This window comes from Camelus dromedarius, chromosome 17, assembly GCF_036321535.1.
Source record: "Camelus dromedarius isolate mCamDro1 chromosome 17, mCamDro1.pat, whole genome shotgun sequence".
Lineage (NCBI taxonomy): Eukaryota > Metazoa > Chordata > Mammalia > Artiodactyla > Camelidae > Camelus > Camelus dromedarius.
Window position 1 is genome coordinate 29,412,872 of NC_087452.1, and position 12,566 is coordinate 29,425,437.

Below are 12,566 nucleotides of genomic sequence, written 5' to 3' on the forward strand. Positions count from 1 at the left end.
ACAAAAAAGTACAGCCAAAGCAATGGGAGACATTGAAATAATGCAAGTTTGAGAGAAAAAAGTCTGCTTTAGTCAGTGAATGAGAAAACAGAGTTTTACTTACTAAAGTCAAGTTTATACGCATGAGAAAAAAATTCTCCCTTGAGATTTCAGCAATTTTTATAACAGTAGTATAAAAACTAAATTTTTCAGTTGAGGGAGAAAAAATGAGCTGAGTTTTCCAGCTGCATGTCTACTCAACTAGTCAGGGACAGTAGGAGAGAGGGCTGATAAAAGCACAAATCAACAGTGTTATCTCTTAGGCCTGGGAAGCTACCAGTGGCTGGTTGGGCGGTTACATTTATAGATTTCTATCTACGGTAGCATCTGAAACAGGGCATCTTCCCTTAGCCACTCCTGCCTTGGGTGTATCATTCAGGAACACATCTGAAATCAGGACCTAGACCCCACTTGGGGGGTGAAATTGCTTCATTTCACTATCTTTGAAATTGTCATATTGAAGATTTCTTTTTTAAAAAGCTGAAAGAATTGATTCCTGGATGTTGGCTAGCTCTTCCTTCATGGGGCTTGAGGTCACTAGCCAATGCAATATAAGAGCATGATTGATTGCAATGGTATCATATATAATAATAATAAAAGATGTGTTACTGATACCCTGATACCGTAAGAGCTATTTTTATCTTGTTCTTCCCTTATTTTTCATCTGTATCAGTGTGGTTTATGTAAACCTGACACATTTGTGTATGTGAAACAGATGCAGGGTAAGGCACAGTTGTGTCTGTTTGAACCATATTTTTTTAATCATAGACATGATTTATGAAAATGTTCTTTGCGTATGAGTTTTTTCTTTTTTTCTGAAACAGAACGCACAGTAATTATAAATCTAACATTCAATTTTTCCGGTACTTAGAGAGCTAGAAAATGTAAAGTTTTTAAGTTGCTTTGCCCAATCTGTCTTCATTAGGTGTTGTAAGAAAAATAGTATGAGTTTTCTGCAGATGCAAATTAGAATTTTAGAAAAGAAATTGCTTTCCAAATGCATGATATGGAAACGGCTTTTCAACCACACTGAGCCTAATCCCCTGAAACATTCTCCTCTGCTAAGGTCCTGGGTGCTGCTTCCTCTGTAGTCTCTTAGCAAATGGCAAAAAGAAAGAACTTTTCCCAGCTCTCCTTCCAATGAAATAACTCACACAGTGTGTTTCCACAAGAGAGATTACTGAGTCCAAGTGTTCCTTACCACTGCAATGGTGAGGCAGTTAACCCATTGCTAACAGATGGCCCAGCATCCATCATATTTCTCAGACCTACAACCTGGAAGTCTTCTCCTTCACCCTCATTGTCCAATCTATGACCATTTCACGACCACAGGTAACACAGAGTTTATCTCCTTAGTGCTTTCAGAATCTAGCTACTTCTCTCCACTACACACCCCAGACCAAATCATTACCACCTTCCTCCTGGACACAGAATAGTCCTCAACTAATCTACCAAAATCGACTCTTGCCCACCTTGAGCCCTTTCCTTCTATAGTCAGACCTTGGCAAGACCTATAGCTGGAGGAAAGGGCTACCTGCCAGGAGCTGTGGCCTTCACTAGAATGAATGAATAAGGAATTAATACCTTGATCTCCCCCTCCTCTCCTGCTTCCATATCCTCTGGCATCTCCCACTGCTTGAACCCAACTCAAATGTAGACAGCAGGAAGGCCCGGGGATGAACTTGATAGAGGTCAGCATTCTTGGGGTACAGAGTAGGATGGAGAAGAGCCAAGGATGGATGTGGCACACACAAATGACCCCACACACGGCTCCTCTGCTTTAAATAATTCCAATGGCACCATTGTGCTTAGACCTGATGCCTGCTTCCCCACCTCAAATAGCGAGAAGTCATAGTGTAAGAATTAAGGAAAAAAGAATTGTAGTTTTCTTACTTTTCCTAGCTATCGTAAGAAGTTGATGCCAAGACTTGTTTTATGAGAAGATTTTCTCAGATTAGCACATTGTTCAAATGGATGCTGTTAAATTAGTGTTATTTGAAGAGCTTGTAGGTGGTCTCTGCAGTCTTGTTTATGTAGCTACTTTCTCGTAACTTCCCCACATTTCTTCCATTATGACCTGTGCAAGTTGCAAATGTCACACCAGCCCGGTGTGAATGATCCTGATTCTGAGTTCCTTTCCATCAACAGAGCTGCCCTGTCACTGGGATTCATGCAAAGATGAACCAAGTCTGTTTATACAAAACAAACATGGTTAATAGTTCGGTCTAGCATATTTTCTTAGCCTTTACAAAAAGGTAGATGTTTTGCAATACTAGCTCTTAATTAATGAGTGCATTTACTATGCAAAAACAGACAACACTTTGAAAGCACTCTTTTAATAAAAATAATGATCTCTGTCTCTGTCATCTATTTTGTCATGGCTTTCTTTTTCTTTTTACCCGCCTTTCCTGCCCTCTCTTCTTGCCTTTCTCCTCCCTTCTTTCTTTTATTCTGTAATATATTCTCCTCTTTTCTAGAATTTTTCATCTTTAAGATATCTTATTTTCTTTCTAAAATAACTTTTTAAATATAGAGAAGTACAATGAAAAAAAATTACCCATAGTTCCAGCCTCGGAATTAACCACCATTGACATGTAGCGTATCTGCCTCTGGGCTTTTTTCTGCAATGCGGTGTCATAAGACAACTCTTTCAGTCTCGTTTAGCAAACAACCAAATAGTATTTAATGCCTGTTGTTTGGGGGCCACTGTAGACAATGGACAGAAAGAGGTGCATTTGAATACCTTAGAATACTTAGAAAAAATTCACTAGACCATCTCTGTGGGACATGTAAACTAGGTAGGTGAGGGTAAGTTTTGAGAACTTTAACCCCTCTCTGAAGGGTATAAAAGGTTTAAAAAACTAAGAATGTGTAGTGAAAAACTGAAGAAGCTGGGGGTGGAAACAGGGAGAAAAATCCTTCGGGGAGAGTTGTGAGTCTGCTGTGACTGCCACCTTACCCCCCGTCCCCACTCCCTGTGTGTGTGGGGGTTGCTTCCTCTGAACCTCAAGGCACACGAGCGGGGTTTCAAGCTCACACTTCAAGCAGTTGCACAGACTTCCTGGAGGCTTCGGGGGCATGTAGGCCTGGATGACACATGGCCGTGGGGGACTGCTGCCCTGGTGGGCATGGGGTTGGGTGACGGCCCTGGGCAGAGCCCACATTGCCGGAATGTTTCCTCTGGACCAGATGCAGGCCACATGGGGAGAGTCCCAGGCTGCGGGATGCTGGGACTGCAACAGAGAGACTCTGCATGGGGTGAACCCCACCAGGTACTAAATGAAAAGTGGGGAGCAACCAGTGGGGAAAACTTGGCTTGCATAAAGGAACTGGAGAGTAGAGCTCTCCAGTGATGGAAGAAACATCAAACAAACCAGACCCCCCAAAAAAAGGGCTGGCCTTAAACATCAGCCACCGCCAGAGAAAACCAGTGTCAGGTTACACTAGTGTTGTTGCTGAAGGACCCCTCCTGCCTTTTATTTCTCCTTACTGTCGCCCAGGCCTGGAGGAGTCAGAAATCCAGCCCCTGGGGGCAGGAAAGTATGAGAAAGACAAGGAAATAGAGAAGGATCTGCATGCTTCTTCCCCCATTAGAGGGCTCCACCTGAGGCAGCCTGAGCGGGGGAGGGGTAAAGCTTTACCTCTAAGTGGAATTTTGACTATGACATGAAACTGTACATTATATATCAAAATGACACATTTTCTGACACTAGAACTAACAAGAGGACATTTTGTGGTCTCAGATAAACCAGAAATTGTATGGGATCATCTCTAGACTTTTGCCAAGAAGTAGGAAAAAATTGGCCCCACAAACTGGGCTTGAATGGGCAAATGGGGAAAAGAATAGAGTTGTGTATTGGCATGAGCTGCAAGACTTTATGAATATACCAATTTGTAGATACAGTACATATTGTCCGCCTTCAAAAATTACAGGAACTGCATGCGAACTTGCCACCCACAAACAAAATTAAACACTGTTCTTAAAGCCAAAGCCCCCTTTGATTTCTACGTCCATCTTTACCCCCTCCCCGCCAGCCTGTGCTGTGAGATACTTTATATTCGTATGGAACAGTTAACTAGGCAAAGTTTTCTTCTTTATTTTCTCCTGTCTACTGTCATTTGATCCTTATGGCAATTCCTTGCAGATACTAGGAGCTGAGTGGAGTGTGAACTCCGTTTTACAGAGGGGAAAGCTGAGGCTCGTGGATGTCACAGGGGTGTCCATGTGCTCACATCTGCTGGGTGTGTCAAGGGCCCTTGCCTCAGGCTGCGTTGCGGTCATAAGTATGGATTGGTTAAGCAGCCCATTTCCCAAAGGCAGCAAGGTTTGTCTTCTCTTTCCTTCCTTCTCCCTGTAGCTCACCCTTTGGACAGGATCTTTGTTTGCATCCTTGGTATGCTGACCCTTGCTGCTGCCCCTGCATGCCTTCCCTGTTAATGGAAGGCCTGGCATCCCTACACCTTAGTCATGCCCAATTCATTTTCGCGGACCAGGTCAGCCAAGCCAGCATTTACTCAGGCCCAAAGCCACTGGGTGGAGTCTTTTACAACATCAATACTGACAGCCAATGAGGAGGCTTGCTTAGTTCAAGTTCACTGCCTTTTGGCATTGATGCCCAGTGCCTTTGGGATACATCCATGGCATTCCTTTCAAAGGTACAATGACCATCTCTTGGGCAGCTTGCAAGCCCCACAGATTCAAATGAGGCCCCCTGGTGTCATTTCATTTGGCCCTTAAGGCTGGAAGCCACCCCTGGGCTTCTCTCAGGATTTGGAATCATCACCTTGTAGCTCGGAGTGAGAAATTCCTCACTAAACAGCCAACTCTATGCAGTTCTTTACAAGGGGGAGGCTATAAAATGCACACAGGGAGTATTCAGATTTCGGGGGAAACTTGTTGGGATTGTTACCTTCCCTTCTTGCCTTTTAAAATTTAACTTAAAATTCTAACCAATTGAGGAAACACAGCACCCACGGTTAGGGTCATCATAAAACAGATCATGTAAACCACATATATCACCTGGGACTCCCTGGTGATACCCACCCCAGTTTTAGCATCCCATCCAGGCCACCCTTTGGCTGAATTTATTCATCTCGTCCATACACCCAACTTATTTTTTAAAATTCTAAATTGAATTTCCCCTTTACTGAATAGCCATGCTATTAAATTGATGGATTTGTGGTTGGGGTGTCATAGCACTGTCAGAATACTGCCATTAGTATGAACAAGGCTTTGGGATGAGACCTAAGTCTAAATTTTGGATTAACTACTTTCTGTAAGTGAGACCTTGGCTAAGACACCCACTGCTGGCTGCTGATAGGCCTCAGTGTTTTACCTGTACAGCGATTCTCAGTGTGACCCTTGGACCAGCAGCTTCGACATCACTGGGGAATCTGTTAGAAATGCACATTTTCAGCACCGCACCCCAGCTCTACTGAATCACAAACTCTGAGGGTGGGGCCAGCATGTTGGAACAACCCCCCAGGGTGATTCTGATTCTGCCAAAGTGGAGACCCTCCTGGCTCTGCATGACGGAGTGATGGTCTCTCGTCTCGCCTTGATTGGGTTGGGGTTTATGACTTAAGGAGGGGACTAGCTGTGCTTTTCAGCACTCTGCCCTGACACCTCTGCCCCAGTGCACACAAGATGTTAGAAACGTGTGTCACAGGGTGAGCACGTAAGAGTGAAGGGTGGTGTCATTGCTGCGTTGACATCTGAATAAGTAGCTAGGAGATAGTCTTTCTGGTCCCGCAGGAACTCTGATGGGGAAAGGGAGCCAATGCAATGATGCTCAGTGAGCATGGGAAGGTGCTTGGTGAGGTACAGCCCTTGAGGGACACGGGCAGGCACCACAGCAAACCTTCAAGTCCACGTTCAGGTCTTAACATAAACCTGATGTCGCCTAAACTAGGCTGCAGGCTTCTGGACCCTGACACGCTGCTCATCTTGCCAACATCTGGGGGGAACTATCTTGCTTTCTTTGTTCTCCGTCTCTCTGAACTTGGTTTGGTGGTGGTATTGGCAGGGTCTTCTCATTAGGAGAATGCTAGGGGGAGAATTCTCCAGTTGGCCTGGTCCTTGAAGTGCGTCAAATGTTTCCCTCCTCTGCCGTGTACAGGACCACTCCCATCCCGCACACATAGTTTCTGCATGACCACAACCCTCCCTGACAGCAGGGTGACCCCCCCCCCCCCAGTTATCCCGAGCACAGGCCTTTCGGCTCCTTGGCAGAGGCGTGTCCCTGGGAAGGCTGGGGGGCCTGGAAACGTCTGCTGAAATTAATGGCATTCTGCCTTGAAGGAGCTGAACGCAGGGCCTCCCAGGCAGCCGCGGAATTCACAGTCTCTCAGGTGAACTGTGAGAACACGGAGGTATGAACGCATCAGGCGATGCTGACAGGGCAAATGTCAGCCTTCCAGACTGAGCCTCTGTGAGTCTAGCCCAGGGTGTGATTAGAGGCAGCTTCCCAACCAGCCCGCGGTAAACACCAGCTCTCCGCTCCTTCCAGATCAAAAACCAGTCATGCGGAGCAGAGCCTTTCCACCAGAGTCATCCTCCACCTCATCCAAACACCTCACATTCCGAAAAAGAAAACACACCTCCTCAGATCTCCCCCTGACCCCATCAAAATCAGAAAGCAGAGGGAGAACAGAAAAAGGGCCTCTTGGACAAGGACGTTCAAACAGATTTCCATTTAGAAGAGGTAAACCACTGAGGGAGACGGCAGATACAAACACACACACGTTACCTTCCAGTGATGAAATCCGGAGTCCTTGCTTGTTTCTCCTTGTACTGTTTCTTAACCTTTGTTCACACGGGGCTCTCTAATGGGTCTTCCAGATGTCTCTCTGTATTGGGATTCCACTGTAATTGTCTCATGAATTATTATTGATAATTTTGTTGTGTGAGGAATGAATAATGATGGTTATCCTTAAGAGAAAACTCGCAAAGCGGGTATTGGTTCATTTATGTCTCAGCTCAAGCAGTGCTCATTTCACGTTGGAGATTCTGGAAGGCAGAAGAGGGAGAGAGGTATGTCCATTAAAGAAAAAAAACTGAATGCAAACAACGTAAGCCTCATGCGTGTTACATGAGGGTGAGGAGGAAATGTTTGCCACTCTTAACGCTGCTCTGTGCCAGCTACCTGTGCTACAGGCGTGAGCAAGGTGGTGGTGAAATGAGCTCAAAGTAAAGTTCATTAACAGAGTTACTGCTAGTCAGAAGGAATAAGGGTCCCTGAACTGTGTTCCAGGGCCTTTCGGTTCCCTAGATCTCCTCCTCTCTTGCTGACTGGTGCTCCTGACATATTGAATGGGGCATGATAGCATTCATTTTTCTACTGGAAAGAAATAAATAAGACAAAGTTTTAACTACAAGTGGGGCAATGTGCCTAAGAGCAGATTAATGCATATTTGACTAATAGAGCATCTTCCCCACAGTGACCTTGGCCAATGAAGAACACTCCAAGCCCTGGAGCCAAGGGGAAGGGCATCAATGTGCTCAGGATTCTATCAGCACGACTCAGATTTGACTGCTTTATCCCACAATCCGGGACTGATATTAAACATTCACCTCTGAGCTGACTGTTGCAAGGAATTCAGACTTAAATACACTATGATCACCCTTCTCTGTTGGTCTCCTTGGAGAGAGACGTCACAATTAACTCACATAAAGTCTGGCCTCTGATGAAGCATGAGGGGTGCACACACAAGGCACAGGATGGTAGGCCTTGGGCTACAGGATAGGAGGAAAAGGCCCTGGAGGCAGAAGTCACAGCTCAAGCAGGGGCTTGGAGGTGGGAGTGGGTGGGAGGGGCTTGGCGAGGGCGGGGGGTGCCGTGTGGCTGGACTGAAGGATGGTAAGAGGCACCGATAAGATCAGATATGTTTTGGGAATGACAACCAGTGTAAAGCGTGGAAGGTGAGCTGAGAGAAAGTGAGGTAGGCACTGGGTGGGCCATCTGGAATGCCTGTAGTACCCCAGGCAAAAATGTCTCGATAGCATTGGAGGCAGGAATGGACTGCAAAGCTGACGAGGGGTTATCGTGGGGCACGAGCTTTTGGTTGAGATGGGGATAAGTGCCACAGCTGAGAGCCTCTGGTTGTCCATCTCAACCCACGATTTGTAAGGAACGGCTTCTGAGGGCCTGGCCCTTGCAGGCCTTCCCCGTAACCTCCCCCTAACGGACGTGGGCAGCTGAGACATCTGAGGAATGAGGCGAGATTGCACAATTGAATTTTTCACCTGGGTCCAACCCGAGGTCTGCGGGGTTGGGTGGTACTGAAAACTTTGGTGACCTAGCTTCTGATTCCATCAAGGGGAGATTTCTGAGCTGTTCTGATTCATGCTTGGAGCCCTGGACCCCTCCCAAAGAGGAACAGGCTGCTTTGGTGTCCTGATCAAGGTGAGTTTTGAACAGTAATGAGAGAAACTGCCCATTCATTGCATTACTGAATACTTCCGACCTTGCTCGCCACATGATAAATATAATTTGTTAATCCACACTCTAACATTTGATCACCAATTTACTGATGATGAAACTGGGGTTCAGACAGTTGAAACTGCTTTTATCTTGCTTTACTTCCAAATTTTGGGAAAAGATAAATCCACTGGTATTCTTGTAGCATTTGCCATTCTGTTTGGGTGTCTTTGTAATGTGAGCCATTTTCTCTTTCTTTCCCCGACAGTTTTTAGGTCCTTCTCCTTGTCTCCTTGTCTTTCTTCATCCACTGTTTTGGGTACCTGGTGGACCCTTTCAGCTGGAAACTCACGTCATTCAATTTGGTTGACATCTCTTGTTTGCCTTAGTCAGATATCTTGTTCTCACGGTCCTGCAAGTTTATGACTCTTTATATCTTTGCCATTTTGGAAGGGTTCCGTTGGGAAGGAGGGCATGGAAATAAAAGAGTGTGTGCTTAGGCCCTCATATTTAATAAGAGCTATTTTAAGTATTTAAGAATTTTAAGTATTTTGAGCTACTTTAAGTATTTTTATAAAATTCCATCAGAAACTGTTGGTTGTCCAACCTAATACCAGATACGCTAATTAGAAATAATAGGTTAATTAGCACCAACCAGCATCTAGAATAATGCCTGGAACTTAGTGAGTGCTCAGTTAAGACTTGGAGAACACATGTTATAGAAACTTAACGTTGCTCTTTCATTGCTCCAATAGTGTGTGTGTGTGTGTGTGTGTGTGTGTGTGTGTGTGTGTGGTGGGGGGGGTGTTTGGGACAGTGAGTATGGTGAGAAAGTGTGGACATGGACTTACAATACAAGGACACTTGGGTTCTAACCTTGACCCTACCACAAGCCAACCAAGCCCTGTGACCTCCCAAAGGCTCACCTTTCTCCTTCAGAAGGTAAGAATAATAACATCACTGCAGAATTACTGTCAAGATTAGACATCCTGATAATGATAATTTTAATGCTAATTAACAGCTACCAGTCCTCACACCTTGCTATGTGCTTCACATGCATTCTCTTAATTATTCCATACAACAGCCCCATGAAGTGGGTAATATTCACATCTCATCTCATAGATGAGGAAAGGAGACTTGGAGAGGTGATGTTAGTTCCCCAAAGTGACCCATTATAGATAGGGAAGGCAGGCAATGTTCACATCCAAGTCTGTGATATTTACCATAGGGCCATATAAATGATGGCTATTATCATTGTGTTCAATGAAATTGAAAAACAATGCCCTTATTGATGAATAATTTAGGGGTTTTTTTTTTTTTGTACACATAATCTATCAAAACAAGGTAGCAGTAGAGAAGGAGTAATAAAAAGGATCTATTGGTGGTTAAAAAGTGAAGTGGCCCCTTGAAGAGTTATGCATATATACAATGTCTTCTAGCATTAACATTCTGTCATTCAAAGGTCCTTCCACTCCCTAGCAGTTACAAATTGTGTAGAAACCCAACTCAAACTGGTTTAAGCCAAAAAGGAGGATTTCCTGGCCCATGTAACTGAAAAGTATAGGAATTTCTAGGTTCAGGCCTTCAGGCATAGCTGGATCCAAGCGCTCAAAAGATATCTTTTGACTCAGGATTCCTCGCAGCTCTGTTTTGCTCCCATTGATTGTATTTTCAGATGAGATGGTTGCCCCAGCAGCTTCAGGCTGACATCAACTCTTCTCACAACTCCTATGGAAACAAGGCCTTTTTTCAACAATCCTCACACAAGTTTTGAAGGTGAATCTCTCATGGGCTCTGATGATCCCATTCCTAGATCCTTGGTTGGAAGTCTGTCTACATTAAATCACATAAAATTGAAAGAGAGAGCAAGGTGGTTCCCTCAACAACGATCAAACTGCTGAGTCTAGGAGATGGGGAGGTGGAGGCTGAGCAGCCAAAACAGAAAGATGTTCCCATGTGGCGCTCTGAGGAATCCCTCAGAGGGCTCTGAGAGGCGGAGATAGTGGATGGAGGTTGAAGCCAGACAGAGAGGACTCAGTGGGACCCAGACCCCCAAGTTAAGGACCACTGGCTCTTAGGACTTTGGTGGGGACTTGGGGGCACTATTCATGTTGTAGAGTCTGTGTGAACAGCCCACTTGCCCAAACGCCATTTCAACTAGAGCAGATCAGTCCTTATCAAACCCATTGCCTAGACTTGTTATTGGTCAGCCTCTTGGCTGTGCTTTCTGTAACCGAGGCAGGAAGCCCGGTTGCTCATCTCCATCTCCTCAGGGTGATCAAGAAAGGCATAGCAAATGTTTGATGAGTGAATAAATAGTGAGTGTGTGAGTGAGTGAGTGAATACACTGGGTACAGAGTGGTTGTGGAGGCTACAGAGATGAACCCGAGGTTCTCTGCTCCACATTTTCATCTCTCATGATGCCTCTTGGTTCTGGCAACCACTATATATGTGGCCATCTGTTTAATGGCTATTTGTGTAGCTGGACTGTCCCTCCATGAGGACAGAGATTGTATCTGGCTTTTTACTGTTGCAACCATATCTGGAACATAGTACATGTTCAATCAATACTTGTTGATTTTGGCTGACTCTACAAAGTTAACAATACTTTTTATTAAAAATAAACAAATAATACACAAATGTATATCAGTTGGAAAAATACTCTAACATTATGGAAAAGGAAAAGTGTCTTCTGACCAATCCTAATCCCAAGTACTTCCCTTCTGGCAAATGAAGAAAGCAATCATTCTGGTATGTATCCTTTTCGCTTTTTGTTTGTTTTCATTTACTTACAAATATATCTATGGAAATATATGGTATTGTTTTGAGACTTGTACCCAGATCCACCCAGTTTCCTCTAGCAATTACATCTTATATAACTATACTACAATATCAAAACCAGGAAATTACATTGGTAAAAATAGGTATACAGTTCTATGTCATTTTATCACATGTAGATTTGCACATCCATGACCACAAGAAAGATACAGAATTATATCTTCAATAAATTATTCTAATTACTTCATCAGCTACTCCTTTATAGTTATACCTGCTCTCCCCCCATCTCTTCCCCAACCTCTGCCAACCACTAACCTTCCCTCCATGTCTATAATCTGTCATTTTGAGACAATTATATAAAAATTATAAATCATATAAATGGAATCATGTAGCATTTGACTCTCTGAGACTGTGTTTTCTCACTCAACATAGTGCCTTTGAAATTGAAGCTTTTTTTAAATATAAATGGCATTGTGTTGCACATATGCTTTTTAACTGGACAATATGTCCCAGACCTTTCTCTTTCAGGATATTCTGATGTAGCTAATCCATTCTGTCACATGATATTCTATAGAGCAGCTGCATCACACTTTTATAATTTTCCTATTGATTATTGCCTATGAGTTCTTTCCCCTCCCTTTAAGAGGCTCCTTACAGGGTGACAGGATTCCCAGGTGCCTTTGCCCAGGCCTGCACCTGTGAGTTGCACATAGCCACAGCCTGGAAAGTGGGTACTGGGGAGAGGATGCCCCAGAGAGTCCACAGGGGAGTCTCAAATCTTTAAGCAAAGCACCTGAAACAAGTTCTCATGGTTCTTGAGTCTTTTCTGCTTAAGTTGCTGGAGGTAACTTGTCTTCCCACCATCCAGAAATATGAATGAAGCCGGGGGCGGGAAGGTAGAGGAGAAAAATGAATGTTTTTCCAGTTGCCCACTGTTGTTAGTGGGTAAATCCCATGGCAGTGATTTCTGCCCCTAGTGCTCCACAAAGATCCCCCTACACACACACACACACACCAAGAGACATAGGAGCAGGTGACAACACCAATCAGCCTTCGTTTGCCGCCTTTGCGGGTAATAAGACCATCTCCCTATGTGATGAGTGGGTGGAAAGGTGTCCCACAAGCCTGTGAGGAAGTGCTGATTCTGAGAGACCTTGGGTATTAGGTAACAGGGTGGAAGTGAGACTCTGGGAACCCCTCTGTGAGCCCCACTGAGCCAACATGAGTCACAAGCTCTCAGCTCTGTCCTGACAGAAGATCATGGTTTCCCGGCCAGAAAGCTTTGGCAAGCCCCAAACTTCAAACTCTGATACCCGGGCAAGCCTGATT

General features: G+C 44.5%; 1 long non-coding RNA gene across 1 annotated transcript in view; it reads right to left on the minus strand.

The window, feature by feature from the left end:
- The window catches only part of LOC105089782 (uncharacterized), a 286,658-nt gene that overhangs the window by 88,873 nt on the left and 185,219 nt on the right, over positions 1-12,566 (minus strand). Inside the window, exon 9 of the long non-coding RNA XR_010384838.1 lies at positions 6,789-7,048. This is a non-coding gene — a long non-coding RNA (uncharacterized LOC105089782). The remainder of the gene's footprint in view (positions 1-6,788; positions 7,049-12,566) is intronic.